The 15726-nt window shown below is 41.4% G+C and overlaps 1 pseudogene; it reads left to right on the top strand.

Moving 5' to 3' along the window:
• The first annotated feature begins 6694 nt into the window (after nucleotides 1–6694).
• On the top strand, nucleotides 6695–7493 carry LOC111553942 (annotated as a pseudogene).
• The last annotated feature ends 8233 nt before the right edge of the window (nucleotides 7494–15726 follow it).

Raw genomic sequence — 15726 nt, forward strand, 5'->3', positions numbered from 1 at the left:
CAGTGCTTTCTCCCTTCCTGAACTCTGCTGGTGTGCTCATTTGTGGGCTGGTATTTTCTGTGTGTTCATGTATTTATGGTTTCTTCCCAAGCTCCCAGAGCACCTGGTGCAGAGCACCATGTTCTGCCTTCGGTGAGAGCTCAGGAGTGGCCGTGAACACCAAATATCAGCACAGCCCCTCTATGGACCTGGAAGGAACTACCCTTTGCATGAGGCAATGGGACACATCCTTGGTCAAATTAGCAATAACAGTAGTTATTTTTGTTTAATGGCTCTAATTTCTCAGATAGGAGTCAGGGTCTGTTGTGGAAAGGGGAATGTTAGAAATCATGGAAAGTTTAGGGAGGAAAGAAGACGGCATTACAGAGAAGCACAAAGTGTTATGGCAGATACGTCATTCAGCCTTAAAAGCAAGAATGGCCAAGATACATTTTAAGTGCTGGAAATAAAGACGCCACTTTAGCTGTGGGACCTGAGTAAGCTGCTTAATGTTGTTTAACTTATGCAATTTCCTCATCCGGACAATGGAGATAGTAATTGTACCTACCTCATAGGGTTGATAGGGGCATTAAATGAATTAAACACATCAAGGACATAGAGCGCTGTCCAGTACCCAGTAAGTACTTGCCTTTTAGAGCCCGGCATGAGCCTCCTGACCCCAAGCCCAGTGATGACTTAGAGCAATGATGAACCAAGCCAAAGACCCCAGACTGTCAAATGAAGGATGAAATTAACACCTTAAATGTGCAGTTACGAAAAGATAACTGTATTATAAAGCTGGGCATGGTGGCTCACGCCTGTAATCCCAGCACTTTGGGAGGCCGAGGAGGGCGGATCACAAGGTCAGAAGATCGAGACCCTCCTGGCTAACATGGTGAAACCCTGTCTCTACTAAAAATACAAAATATTAGCTGGGCATTGTGGCAGGCGCCTGTAGTACCAGCTACTCGGGAGGCTGAAACAGCAGAGTGGTGTGAAACGGGAGGTGGAGCTTGCAGTGAGCCGAGATCGCGCCACTGCACTCCAGCCTAGGCGACAGAGCGAAACTCTGTCTCAAAAAAAAAAAAAAAAGAAAAGAAAGATAACTGTATCTTTTTCACACTGCTGTTAAAGGCATACCTGAGACTGGAAAATTTATAAAGACAAAGAAGTTTAATATACTCACAGTTCCACATGGCTGGGGAGGCCACACAATCATGGTGGAAGGCAAAAGATACGTTTCACATGGCATCAGGCAAGAGAGAATGAGAACCAAGCGAAAAAGGAAACCCCAAATAAAACCATCAGATCTCGTGAGACTTAGTCACTACCATGAGAACAGTATAGAATAGTATGGGGGAAACCACTCCCATGATTCAGTTATCTCCCACAGGGTTCCTACCCCAACACGTGGGAATTGTGGCAGCTACAGATTTGGGTGGAGACACAACCAAACTATATCAATAACCATACTTCAGAAATTTCTTTTCTTTTCTTTTTTTTGAGATGGAGTCTTGCTCTGTGGCCAAGCTGGAGTGCCGTGGCACAATCTCGGCTCACTGCAGCCTCCACCTCCCAGGTTCCAGTGATTCTTCTGCCTCAGCCTCCCAGGTAGCTGGGATTACAGGCACGCACCACCATGGCCAGCTAATTTTTGTTTTTGTTTTGTGTTTTTTTAGTAGAGATAGGGTTTCATCATATTGGCCAGGCTGGTCTCGAACTCCTGACCACAGATGATCCACCCACCTCGGCCTCCCAAAGTTCCATGGTTACAGACATGAACCACCATGCCAAGCCCATGCTTCAGATATTTCTAAGACAAGAGGGCTAAAATTAAATCAGATTTCAGTTTAACTAAAATTTATTGGGTGATTTTATGTGCTACATCCTGGGGGTACAGAGATGACTAAGGCGTGGTTGTTGACCTCAGGGACTTAGAGCCAGGGAGATACAGTTGTGTGTTGATTAACGATGATTAACGATGGGCTGTGTTCTGGGAAATGTGTCGTTAGGTGATTCTGTTGTTGTGCTCATGTGATAGAGTGTACTTAAACCTAGATGGTATGGCCCAGTGGTCCCCAACCTATTTGTCACCAGGGACCGGTTTCATGGAAGAAAATTTTTCCATGGACAGGGAGGCAGGATGATTTTGAGATGAATCTGTTTCACTTCAGATCATCAGGCATTAGATCCTCATAAGGAGTGCCACCTAGATCCCTCACACGCACAGTTCACAATAGGGTGCGTGCTCCTATGAGAGTCTCATGCTGCTGCTGATCTGACGGGAGGTAGAGCTCAGGCAGTGATACTCACTGGTCTGCCCATCACCTCCTGATGTGCGGCTCAGTTCCTAACAGGTCACGGCCTGGCCCATGGTCCTTGGTGTAGCCCACTCCACACCTAGGCTGTATGGTATAGTCTATTGCTCCTAGGCTACTGACCTGTACAGCACATACCTGTACTGAATACTGCAGGCAGTTGAACACAATGGTAGGCATTTGTGTGTCTAAACATAGAAAAGGTGCAGTTAAAATATGGTGTTGTAATCTCATGAGACCACCATCATATATGTGATCCATCATTGGCTGATATATTATTACCAAGTGTATGATGTATATCCTTTCATTATATTCAGCAAAGTGTCAAGGTGGATAAGCGTATTGGAAGAACATTATCCAGGTCAAAGAGGATATTGAAAGATAATGAAAACTTATGAAATATGAAAAGATATGAAAAACTTACATTAAACCATAAAGATTCAGTTATGATATTTTTGGTTCATTGAAAAGGGATATGAGGTCAGGTGCCATGGTTCACGCCGACAGTAATCCCAGTACTTTGAGAGGCCAAGGCAGGCGGATCACTTCAGGTCAGGCGTTCAAGGCCAGTCTGGCCAACATGGGGAAACACTGTCTCTACTAAAAATACAAAAAGTAGCCAGGCATGGTGGTACATGCTTGTGGTCCCAGCTACTCAGGAGGCTGAGGTGGGGAATCACTTGAATCCAGGAGGTAGAGGTTGCAGTGAGCGGAGATTGTGCCATGGCACTCCAGCCTGGGCGACAGAGCAAGATTCTCTCTCCCAAAACAAACAAACAAACCAAACAGACAAAAAAGAAAAGAAAAGAAAAGAAAAGAATGGCTCCTGAATTGGTCTTGGGAGAAGCTGTCTATATGTGAAAGGCAGCAGTCTGGGGCCTCCCTGGTTTTTGGTGAGCCCAATGCCACCTAACAAGAAGAATTGCTCTTCATTTGCTTGGCCAGGTGGGGAGCAGCTGAACTTGGTCTGTGTTCACTTAGTCTGCAGCAGAGCTCACTAAGTGCTCTGAAGGTAAAACACTGAAGTGAATGTGTGGATCACGTATCATCTGGGGATGTGAATCTCCCATCAGAGCAAGGACAGGTTTATTTTTTGCAGAGGTGACTAATAAAGTATTCTTTTACATCTCTACAGGACTTTATGCGTTCTTTGTTGCATGTGTAACGAATGAAAATCTGGTGTCAGACTCTGTACATACCTTCACTTCTTGCAGAAAGTGATTAATCACTGTATTAGTCAGGGTTCTCTAGAGGGACAGAACTAATAGGATAGATGTGTATATAAAGAGGAATTTATTATGGAGTGTTGACTCATGTGATCACAAGATGAGGTCCCACAATAGGCCATCTGCAAGCTGAGGAGCAAGGAAGCCAGTCTGAGTCCCAAAATCTCCAAAGTAGGGAAGTCAACAGTGCAGCCTTCAATCTGTGGCTGATGGTCCAAGAGACCAGAAGCTGAAGAACTTGGAGTCTGATGTTTGAGGGCAGGAAGCGTTCAGCACAGGAGAAAGATGGAGGCCAGAAGACTCAGCCAGTCTAGTCTCTCCTTGTTCTTCCACCTGCTTTTTATTTTGGCCATGCTGGCAACTGATTAGATTGTGCCCAACCAGATAGAGGGTATGTCTGCCTTTCCCAGTCCACTGACGAAAATGTTAATCTCCTTTGGCAACACCCTCACAGACACACCCAGGAACAATACTTTGCATCTTTCAATCCAACCAAGTTGACGCTCAATATTGACCATCACAATCACATTGTAATGAAAGGTAGAACATCTGATTAAAATGTTTGCTTTCTCTATTATAAGAACTTCACTGGGTCCTATATTGGGTACTGCCTATGTACTCAACTCTTTTAGATATTGCTGTAGCAGTGATCAGTACTGCGCAGGGGAAACCTGTCAGTACCTCCCTGCAGCCTCCTGATTCCTGCCTTGGGACCTCTGATGCTGGGACATGGGATTCCCATGTGCCCCCATTCAGCACTCACGCATGTGCAACCTGGAAATGTAGGGGAGGTAATACCCCTAGGGAAACCCTTAACTCATGGAAGCTGATGGGTAAATGCCATCCCTTTCTTCCCTGTGGTGGTGGTGACGTGGTTCCAAGACACATTTCATCGAGCTCCTTGGGTGTTCCCATAGGATTGAGCCATGCATCTGAGGTGGTGGCCAACCTGCCTGCACATCTGCCAACTGTGATCAACTGTGATCATAGATGAACATCTGCCACAGGCTGTGCGTTCATGTGAACCTGGATCAAGATGGGTCCCTTCTGAATTTCTCTTACATCACTAGTGCCAAGAACTCTTTCTTTCTTTTCCAGTGGAAATGTCCCTTGTGTCACAGGTTGAGTCTTCTCTGTCGCAAGAGGTAGGCTTCCCTAGGGTAAGTCCTCCTCCCAGCTTGGATTATGAATATTTATAGAGAAACTTTGGGATTGGAGATGGGAGGGGCCTTTCTTTTTCGAGAAAACTCAGCCTTCAGGGTGTTGGTCTTGTCGTGGCCTCCAAAAAGCCTGTTTTGAGAAGGAAAGCTGAATAGGGATCCATCTGTTCTTGGCTGTGACTGATTCCTTGCCCAGTACTCCGAACCTTGGCTTTACCTATTTGGTGGAATATGACTACAAGGGAATAAAAATTGTATCTTTCTAATATTAAAAATATTATCCTCATTACACAGGCAATGGAGTTAAGGCATAAAGGAAAGATAAATGTGAGCCTCTCACAGGGACACTGAAGCAAATCTAGAAATTAAGTGCATGAAAAAACACACATTAAGTTTTTTATTAAATTGTCAGAACAGTTTTTAGATACCTATTATAATACCTGGGGATTTTAGGTTCACTCCAACTTCTTGTGTTGATAACATAAATGCATAAATTTATGGTACCATAAATTTTGTCATTGGGTGGACATCATAGAGCATACTTACACAAACCTAGGTGGCACAGCCTACTACATACCTAGGCTACATGGCTTAGTCTATTCTCCTAGGCTACAAACCTGTACAGCCTGTTACTGCACTGAATACTGTAAGCAATTGTAACACAATGCTAAGTGTTCATCCTGTTAACTGGCGTTCTTATTAGCTGTTTGCATGGTCATATTAAATTAAAAATAAAAACAAGGAATTCTGGGAAGATGATGGCAGAGCTTTCTACTTTTTACAAATTCATAAATAAAATAGAGCACTAGTGGCCAACCAAAAACACATGGATGACATTTACAACAAAACTAATTACAAGGTATCCCCAGAAACCTCAAAACACAAATGGCAAAGACAAACCGACAACAGCCACAAGACCTTTAGAGTATCAGTGTCTATGTGGAAGAATGCAGAGGGAACTAATGGGGTATTTGACAGACTAGAGAATAGGAGCATCCTCAAAGAGCAAACAGGTGTTAACTGGAAAGTACAGTGGACCAATTTGAGAATGGTCACTGAAATCGGTAGGGGTTTTGTCCTCTCTTATCATGGATGAGCACAAGCTGCCTGGGGTGAGGTCTCAAGGGGCTGGAGGAGAGTCCCATGGACTCTCTGAAATTGTGCTTTTCAGGATAGGGTCCCACACTGAGAAGCAAGTGCTGGGAATAGAAATTGAATTGAGCAGAGTGCGGCCAATAAACATGAAGGAAGGAGAAGGTCCAGATGAAAAAGCTGGAGGGGCACAGAGCCAGCACATCTCAAAAAGCAAACCTCCAAAGTTTGGAGGAAACAGCATAAGTGAAGTGGGGGTTCTGTGAAATGAGAAAAGCTACCTGGAAGCACTCCTCCTTCTAAAATTTCAGGAAAATTAATTTTACATAAAAACAAGCAAGCAATTGAGGTCAAATCTCATACCAAGTTATTATTTTTAAAAAGAGATTAAAGAGCAGAATAACATTTCTTCAGACAGAGAAAACACATGGAAAAACATGCTCGCAAACCAAATCAACACTGTAATCCTCTCATTCAAAACAAGGTAAAAGACACTGAGAAAATTATGTAAGACATGCAAGAACAACATAAGTCAGAATTAGACCAGCAGGAAAGCTTATGGAACTGAGAAAAACCCCTAAAAATAGAAGAAAAAAAAAATCAAAAATGAAGACTAAACTAGGAGGAATACAAATGCAAATAGAACAATAGATAATGTCTTTAAAATAGCCAAAAGCAGAAAAATGCTAAAAAATAAAGGAGGAAAGAGATGAAATTCTATAAGAAGTTACAAATGTTTTGCAGATAGGCAAAGAAGATCCAACACCTACGTAATAAGAGTCCCTGAAGAAGAAAACTAAGGCAAGGATAGAAAACAAACACTGAAAGCTATAGTTTCAGAAAAGTTTCCTGAAATGAAAAATATTTGGAATTGCATGTTGAAAGAGCTCACCATGCTATTTCTGTGCCTAATATAGTCATGGCTCCTGATCTTAGGAAGCATCTAAAGCAGGTAGCAGCTTCACAGCATTGGATGCTGGATAAATTGACCAATGTGTTTGCTCCTTGTCCATCCACCAGTCCCCACAAGCTGAGAGAGTGTCTCCCCTAATAATTTCCTAAGGAACATACTTTAATATGCCCTGACAGGAGACGAAGTAAAGATTTGCATGCAGTGGTTCATTAAGATGGATGGCAAGGTCCGAACTGATATAATCTACTCTGCTGGATTCATGGACGTCATCAGCATTGACAAGATGGAAGAGAATTTCTGTCTGATCTGTGGCATCAATGGTCGCTTTGCTGTACATTGTATTACACCAGAGGAGGCCAAGTACAAGTTGTGCAAAGTAAGAAAAATCTTTGTGGGCACAAAAGGAATCCCTCACCTGGTTTCACGATGCTCACACCATCCACTACCCTGATTCCCTCATCAAGGTGAATGATACCATTTAGATTGATTTGGAGACTGGCAAGATCACTGATTTCATCAAGTTTGACACTGGTAACCTGTTTATGGTGATTGGAGATGCTAACCTTGGAAGAATTGGTGTGATCACCAACAGAAAGAAGCACCGTAGATCTTTTGATGTGGTTCATGTGAAAGATGCCAATGGCAACAGCTTTGCCACTTGGCTTTCCAACATTTTTGTTACTGGCAAGGGCAACAAACCATGGATTTCTTTCCCCAAGGAAAAGGTATCCACCCCACCATTGCTGAAGGGAGAGACAAGAGACTGGTAGTGGGTGAAACGGTGGGTAAAACAGAACAATGGTGAAGTGGTCTCTGGGTAACATGTTAGATTTTTGTGTGTAATTAAAAATAACATGGAATGATTAATAAAAAAAAAAAGAAAGAGCTCACCATGTACTTGAGAATATTGATCCAGAATTGATAACTCAAAATGAATAATACTAAGGCACATTCTAGTCAAATAATTGAACTAGAAAGAAAAAAATCATTTGCTTATTGCAGCAAGATGAGCAAGTGACTTAGAAGAGAAAGTCAATTAAATTATTTTCAGATTTTTTTCCACAGAAATATTTTATGCCAGAAAAAAAAAATGGAGAAATATGTTTAAGATACTCAAGGGAAGAAAATGGGAGGCAAAGATGTCATATCCAGGAAAACTGATTTTTAAGTTTCAAGATTACTATTACCAATCTGCAGAAACTCAGAAAATCGTGCTTCCATGAACCTTTCTTGAGGAATCTACAAAAAAAAAAAGCTTCAGACAACCCAAAAGACTAGAAAGACAACAGGATAAGTTACTTATAGACCTTGGACTAAAAGAGAGGAAAAAAGAAAGAGTATGGCTTATAATGGCTATATGTTGGCTATATGTTCTGACACTGTAAATTTAGCACAGCTTTAAAAAAAATAGGGGGAGACAGGTTAGCGCCCTCTTAAGATTGGAGGTGGTTGTATTAATATCATTAAACTGTTGCATCCAAGAAAATTATGAGATATTCTAACTATATTAGCTTTTGTGTTTTACAGAACTGGAGCAGTCATATACAAAAATGTTTTTAACTGTTTTCAGTTAAAGCCTTTTAAAAAATTAATCATGCCATGTTATTTTTAATTATGTACAAAGATATAACATGTCACCCAGAGACCATTTCACCCACGCTTTTTTGACCACAGTCTCTTGTCTCTCACTTTAGCAATGGTGAGGCAGACACCCTTTCCTCGGGGAAGAGAAATCTATGGTTTGCTGCCCTTGCCAATAACAAAAGTTTTGGAAAGCTGAGTGGCAAAGCTGTTGCTGTTGGCATCTTTCATGTGAACCATGTCAAAACATCCAGGGTGCCTCTCTCTGTCAGTGATTACACCAATTCTTCCCAGGTTAGCGCCCCCTTAAGATTGGAGGTGGTTGTATTAATATCATTAAACTATTGCATCCAAGAAAATTATGAGATATTCTACCTATATTAGCTTTTGTGTTTTACAGAACTGGGGTTCCCAGTGTGGCAGAAAAGAAACATAGATGTAATTCAGAAGAGATGTTAAAAATCTTTGATTTAAATGAGAAGTTATCAATATAACTCGAGGTATTTTATTTTAAAAAATATTATATGTATGTATGTGTATATTTGTGTGTATGTATATTTCTGGTTCTGACTGATGAAAAGACCTAGAAATGAGCACCTCTCATGCCCAGATTTTAGTTTTAAAATATCATTTCCCACTAAAAGAAATCAGAGCTCTTGGATAAAGGGCTGATTCCAGATCTGGGGTAGAAAATGTCCAAAATGGGGCTGGTCAGGGTGGCTCACACCTGTGATCCCAGCATTTTGGGAGGCTGGGGTGAGAGGATCCCTTGAGCCCAGGAGTTTGAGACCAGCCTGGGCAACACAGTGCGACCCCATCTCTACAGAAAAAAAAGTTTAGCCAGGTGTGATGGCATGTGCCCTGTAGTCCCAGCTACTCAGGAGGCTGAGGTGGGAGGATGTCTTGAGCCCAGTGAGCGAGGCTGCAGTGAGCTGTGATCACACCATTGCACTCCAGCCTGGACGACACAGTGAGACCCTGTCTAAAAAAAAGCAAAAACAAAAACAGAAAGAAAAGAAAAGAAAAGAAAGAAAGAAAGAAGGAAAGAAAGAAAGAGAAAGAAAGAAAGAAAATGAAAAGAAAGAAAGGAAAAGAAAGAAAAGAAAGAAAGAAAGGAAAAGAAAGAAAAGAAAGAAAGAAAGAGAAAGAAAGATGTACAAAATAAAACAGGAACATTTTATTATACTAAATAGTGAAGAAGTTAGCAGAGACTTTAAGATCATGTCAAAAGGACTCAGGAGTTAATTTGAAAAAGATTTCTATTGGCCAAAGAGAGCTAAAATTGGCCATGTGAGCTAAAATAAGAGAAATATTTGTAATATGTCAAAACATCAAAATATGTTTAAATCCACAGATTATTATGATTTTAAAGTAAAACTGGATTAGTCTCCTTTAGAGGACAATAGGAATCCAATGCATGATCTTTTTTTTGAGACGGGGTCTCACTCTGTCACCCAGGCTGAAGTGCAGTGATGCGATCTCAGCTCATTGCAGCCTTCACCTCATGGGCTCAAGGGATTCTCCCACCTCAGCCTCCCGAGTAGCTGGGACTATGTGTGCGCACCACACCTGGCTAATTTTTGTATTTTTTGTAGTGATGGGGTTTCACCATGTTGCTCAGGCTGGTCCTTTACTCCTGGGCTCAAGTGATCTGCCCACCTTGGCCTCCCAAAGTTCTGGATTACAGGTGTGAGCTTCCATGATCTTAAAATTAGTAAATAAAGGGAAAGATTCAAGCATTCATCCTGTCTTTCCTAGGTGATCTGGGCCAACAGCAACCAGAGGTAGAAGAGGGGTTGTATTTAATTATAAAAATATTCCAACTAATGAATAAAGAAGAAATGACAGAATTGGAATATCACGTTAATGGATTTAGGCATTGTGCATTAACAGCTGCTCACGTCCCAAAAAGAAAATCGTCAGATTTTGTTTATTTCCTAGGGAAAGAACCCACCACTATCTATGGTATTTCTAAACGGACTGAACCTGAGTCTGATCCAGGCTCTGAATCCAGCTACCAATTGGCAAGAAATACAGAGGAATATGTTGAATTATACTAACGGTATCAATCAGCAAAGCCAGACTGAATGACTACAGGTCAAAGGCCCCAGCGTTTTCAACAGATAAATTACAGTAAAAAGAAAGGGATGGAGGGATCCTGCAAAATGATGAGACATCTAAAATACACATCAACATTTAAAAAAAATGGCAAGACTATAGTGTCTAGGGTGCATACCTAGGGAGAAAATCACCCCGTTCTCTCCCCCAAAACGCAAGGAAGTGATCATTATAAAAAGCCAAGATGGTCATTTCTTTCATTCCTTTAGGGGTTGACATTGGGACAAGGAACATGGAGGGATTTTGGGGTGGGCTGATTTAACTGTTTCATCTTTTTCTTTCTTTCTTTTCTTTTCTTTTCTTTTTTTTTTTTTTTAAGCAGAGTTTCACTCTGCTGCCCAGGCTGGAGCGCAGTGGTGCAGTCTTGGCTTACTGCAGTCTCGACTTCCTAGGCTCAAGTAATTCTCCCACCTCAGCCTCCTGAGTAGCTGGGACTACAGGCTCAAGCAATCCTCCATCCTTGGCCTCCCAAAGTGCTGGGATTACAGGTGTGAGCCACCCTGCCTAGCCATCAATCCTTTTTTTAATGGATTGATTTTAGCATTGATGGTTCTCAGACAAGATTGGGTACATTCAGGGTGGTATGGCCATAGACCATTTGATGGTTCTCAAATTGTTTCTTATTGTTCAATATTATTTCTCCAGTTTGAGTGTAAATGTCTTAAGAAATGAATTTCTATTTTATCCAGCACTAAAATTTTTCACAGCAACAGACTCCAAAGAGGTAATCAGTAAGTACCTGCAGTTCCTAGAAGATGCACCTACTGATAATCATTACAGGCAACTAACTAGTGTCCAATTAGCAGTCAAAAATAACAGGAGTGAGTCTCTGTAGCCATTTTTAGGCCTTGCCTCCAAAAAATATGCCATTTGTCCTGTATGACAGCAGGTGGCATATCAGAGACCCATCTTTCCACATATTGCAGGGTGACCTGCCTGGTTTAGCATTTAGCAATCAGACTTTTTATAGCAATAAACTCCATGCTGAGTAGGCAACAGATGAAAAAAAAAAAAAAAAGATGCCTTTTATGGCACTTCATGATAATGGCTTTATTGCCAAAAGCTGCATTAGCAGAAGATGAAAGATTCGATTTATAATCTCCTGAATGTCTGGATGTTCAGCCTGTTTCTGCCCAAGAAGAGATCAGTGACCGTGGAAAATGTATTTGAAGGACAATCCACAGTGCTATTCCGTTCTGCTGAGAAAGAGTCCACACTCTTTTCCCTTTCAAGCCAAAAGGGAGCAAACATAACCAAATGAATGAGTTCATGCCGCTCTGAACTTCAGCACCAGAGTGAAGTGTTAAGATTTAGGACCACCCGACTCCTTGTGATGATCTAAAAGTGACTTAGAACAATTCACGGCAATGTCAGAAAAAACTTCCTGCTTTTTGAGACAACCAAACCAGATGGAAAACTGCTAAAATGGCTCAAGTATGTGGCACTTTAATAATGTTTATGTGGCTCTTGAAAAAAAGCACTTTAATTGACTTTTTTGCTTCCCATGTCCTAGTTCTGTCAAAATCTCTTCTGGTTTTGGGCGGGGGGAGGAACTTAAATGAGAGAACACACCATTCAGAATATACTGTTAATTACTATAATTCAGAAACAATGTACTCCTTCTCTGGTCCTGGCCAAAAAGCCAAGGGAGAAAGGCAACAGAAGGGAAAATTTAAAATAAAACACATTTCTAAAGATGGCATTGAAAACAAAGCAAACTGGAATTGTACTGGCAAGAAATTTCATTGGGCCAGGCACGGTGGCTCATGCCTATAATCCCAGCACTTTGTGAGGCCAGGGCAGGCAGATTGGCTTGAGCCCAGGAGTTCAAGACCAGCCTGGGCAACATGGTGAGACCTAGTCTCTATAAAAAGTACAAAAAAATTTAGCCAGGCATGGTGGCTCATGCCTGTGGTCCCAGCTACTCAGGAGGCTGAGGTGGGAGGATGGCTTAATCCAGGGAGTTCAAGCCTGCAGTGAGCCAAGATCACGGCATTGTACTCCAGCCTGGGCAACACAGCAAGACCCTATCTCAAAAAAAAAAAAAAAAAAAAGAAAAGAAAAAAGAAAAGAAAAAGGAAAAGAAAAAAAGAAAATTTTACTGGGTGGCCCACAGGAGCATCCAGCCCTCTGTGTGACCTAGAGAATACCACTAAACATCTCTGTTTCATAACATCTTCATATAAATAAGGAAGTTAATACACTTTTACCTCAAATACCAAATATCAGTGCTGAAGGAGAACTTGATACCTTATTTACTTGCCATATTCTATACATGAAGTATCTCAAAGGTGTTGTGCAAATAAATGCTATTCTTCTCATCCTTAGAAGGTGTGGGTAATGGATTTAAAAAACACACAAAGAGATAAAAACTCCTTCACTTTCTTTATAAACAAATTTGACCTTGGGTTAACTTTTTAGTCCTGTTCTCCTGGAAACCTGATAAAGGTGGAACGTCGGCTGTGTCACCAGGTTGTCCTTAGATGGCAGAAGGAGGTAAAGAGGTGAGCCCATGGAAGAGTGAGTAAGTCGTGCTAAGGATGGCTGATTTGGGGCCATGGGTCTGACTAGACCTCAGAAAACCCTCAACGTGAGATCTTAATAGAGCAAAATCAGTATATAAATTTAAATTGTGGGTATATTTTAGTCATTTTATCATTATTGTTTTCTCTTTTTTCATTTTTTTATTAAAAAAAATTATTTAAAAGTCACCACCACCAAAGTCAAGAAACAAATAAGACAGGCATGGTGGCTCACATCTATAATCCCAGCACTTTGGGAGGCCGAGCCGGGAGGGTCGCTTGAGCCCAGGAGTTCAAGACCAGCTTGGCCAAAATGGCAAAATCCTGTCTCTAAGGCCGGGCGCGGTGGCTCAAGCCTGTAATCCCAGCACTTTGGGAGGCTGAGACGGGCGGATCATGAGGTCAGGAGATCGAGACCATCCTGGCTAACACGGTGAAACCCCATCTCTACTAAAAATACAAAAAATTAGCCAGGCGAGGTGGCTGGCGCCTGTGGTCCCAGCTACTCGGGAGGCTGAGGCAGGAGAATGGTGTGAACCCGGGAGGCGGAGGTTGCAGTGAGCTGAGATCCAGCCACTGCACTCCAGCCTGGGTGACAGAGCAAGACTCCGTCTCAAAAAAAAAAAAAAAAAAATCCGGTCTCTAATAAAAAAAAAAAAAAAAAATTAGCTGGGTGTGGTGGCATGCACCTGTAGTCCTAGCTACTCAGGAAGCTGACGTGGGAGGATTGCTTGAGCCCGGGAGGCAAAGGTTGCAGTCAGCCAAGATCATGCCACTGCACTCCAGCCTGGGCAACACAGTGAGATCCTGTTTTTTTGTTTTTTTTTTTTTGTTTTGTTTTTTAAAGGCTTGTCATTATGTCATTACATGGGGGCACTTTGCAAATGTTCTATAGGTAATGATTTGTTATTATTATTGGGGTCATGGAGGCAAGATTTTTAAATGAATTGAGGTTGGACTGGAATCTTGCTAATGTTGAAAATGAGGACGACTTTGTGAATGGGATTTGCACAGATGGAAGGATTTGGAGGGCAGCATGGTGTACATTAGGTAAGTTCTCGGGTCAAGATTTGGATTCTAGTATCTGCAAAGTCATTCTTTACCTGCTTTCCAGTTTCTAAAAATGTGTTGTTATTGTTGTTTTTCTCTTCTTGAAGGTTTATAGTGATATTTATTTTTTTGAGAAAATAACTTTACTATAATTTTAGTGAGGTTTAGGAAGAAACTGAAGGTAGATACATAGGTACAAACTATTATTTTAAGATGATTCTTTTTTTTTTTTTTTTTTTTTTTTTGAGAGTCTTGCTCTATCCTCCAGGCTGGAATGCAGTGGTGTGATCTTGGCTCATTGCAACCTCTGCCTCCTGGGCTCAGGCAATCCTCCCACCTCAACCTCCTGAGTAGCTGGGACTATAGGAGTGCAACACCACACCTGGCTAATTTTTGTATTTTTTGTGGAGACAGGGTTTTGCCATGTTGCCCAGGCTGGTCTTGAACTCCTGGTCTCAAGCAATCCTCCTGCCTTGGACTCCCAAAGTGCTAGGATTGCAGGTGTGAACCACCATGCCAGGCAAGAGGAGATATTATTATTATTTAAAAAAATTTTTTTGAGACAGAGTCTCGCTCTATTGCCCAGGCTGGAGTGCAGTGGCGCAATCTTGGCTCACTGCAAGCTCTGCCTCCCAAGTTCACACTATTCTCCTGCCTCAGCCTCCTGAGTAGCTGGGACTACAGGTGCCTGCCACCACGCCTGGCTAATTTTTTGTATTTTTAGTAGAGATGGGGTTTCTCTACTAGCCAGGATCCTTCCAGCTTTGTTGAGGTATAATCGACAAAAATTGTATATATTTACAGTATACAACATGATATTTAAATAAATAGATATACACACACATTGAGAAATGATTAACACAATCAACTAATTAACATATTCATTTTCACTTAGTTATCATGTGATTTTTTTCATGGTGAAAACATTTAAGATCTATGCTCTTAGTGATTTTCAAGTATACAATCCATTACTGTTAACTGTAGTCACCATTCTTACATTAACTCTCCAGGTCTTATTCATCCTGTCTAGCTGAAACTTTGTAGTCTTTGACTGATATGTTCTCATCCCCCTGCCCCACCCCACCCCTGACCTTAAATGTGTAGGTTTATTTCTGAGCTCTCTATTCTGTTCCTATGTGTCTGTGTGTCTGTTTTTATGCCAGTGTCATGCTGTTTTAATTACTGTAGCTTTGTTGTATATTTTGAAGTCAGGTAGTGTTCTTGCTCTAGCTCCGCTCTTTTTGCCTCAAGATTGCTTTGTCTATTTGGTTTTTTTTTGCAGTTCTATATGAATTTTAGTATTTTTTTCTCTTTGAAAATTGCCAATGGAATTTTGATAGGAATTGCACTGAATCTGCAGACAGCTTTGGGTATAATGGACATTGTAACAATATTAATTGTTCCAATTATTGAACATAGGATATCTTTTCACTTGTTTGTTTCCTCTTCAATTTCTTTAATCAATGTTTTATCACTTTCGGTGTACAGATGTTTCACCTCCTTGGTTAAATTTATTCTTAAGAATCTTATGATTTTGGCCAGGCACTGTGGCTCATGCTTGTAATCCTAGCACTTTGGGAGGCTGAGGCGGTTGGATTACCTGAGGTCAGGAGTTTGAGACCAGCCTGGCCAACATGGTGAAACCCTGTCTCTACTAAAAATAAAAAAATTAGTTGGGCATGGTGGGCTCATGCCTGTAATCCCAGCTACTCAGGAGGCTGAGACAGGAGAATCGCTTGAACTTGGGAGGCAGAGGTTTCAGTGAGC

This window comes from Piliocolobus tephrosceles, chromosome 21 (genome assembly GCF_002776525.5).
Source record: "Piliocolobus tephrosceles isolate RC106 chromosome 21, ASM277652v3, whole genome shotgun sequence".
NCBI lineage: Eukaryota > Metazoa > Chordata > Mammalia > Primates > Cercopithecidae > Piliocolobus > Piliocolobus tephrosceles.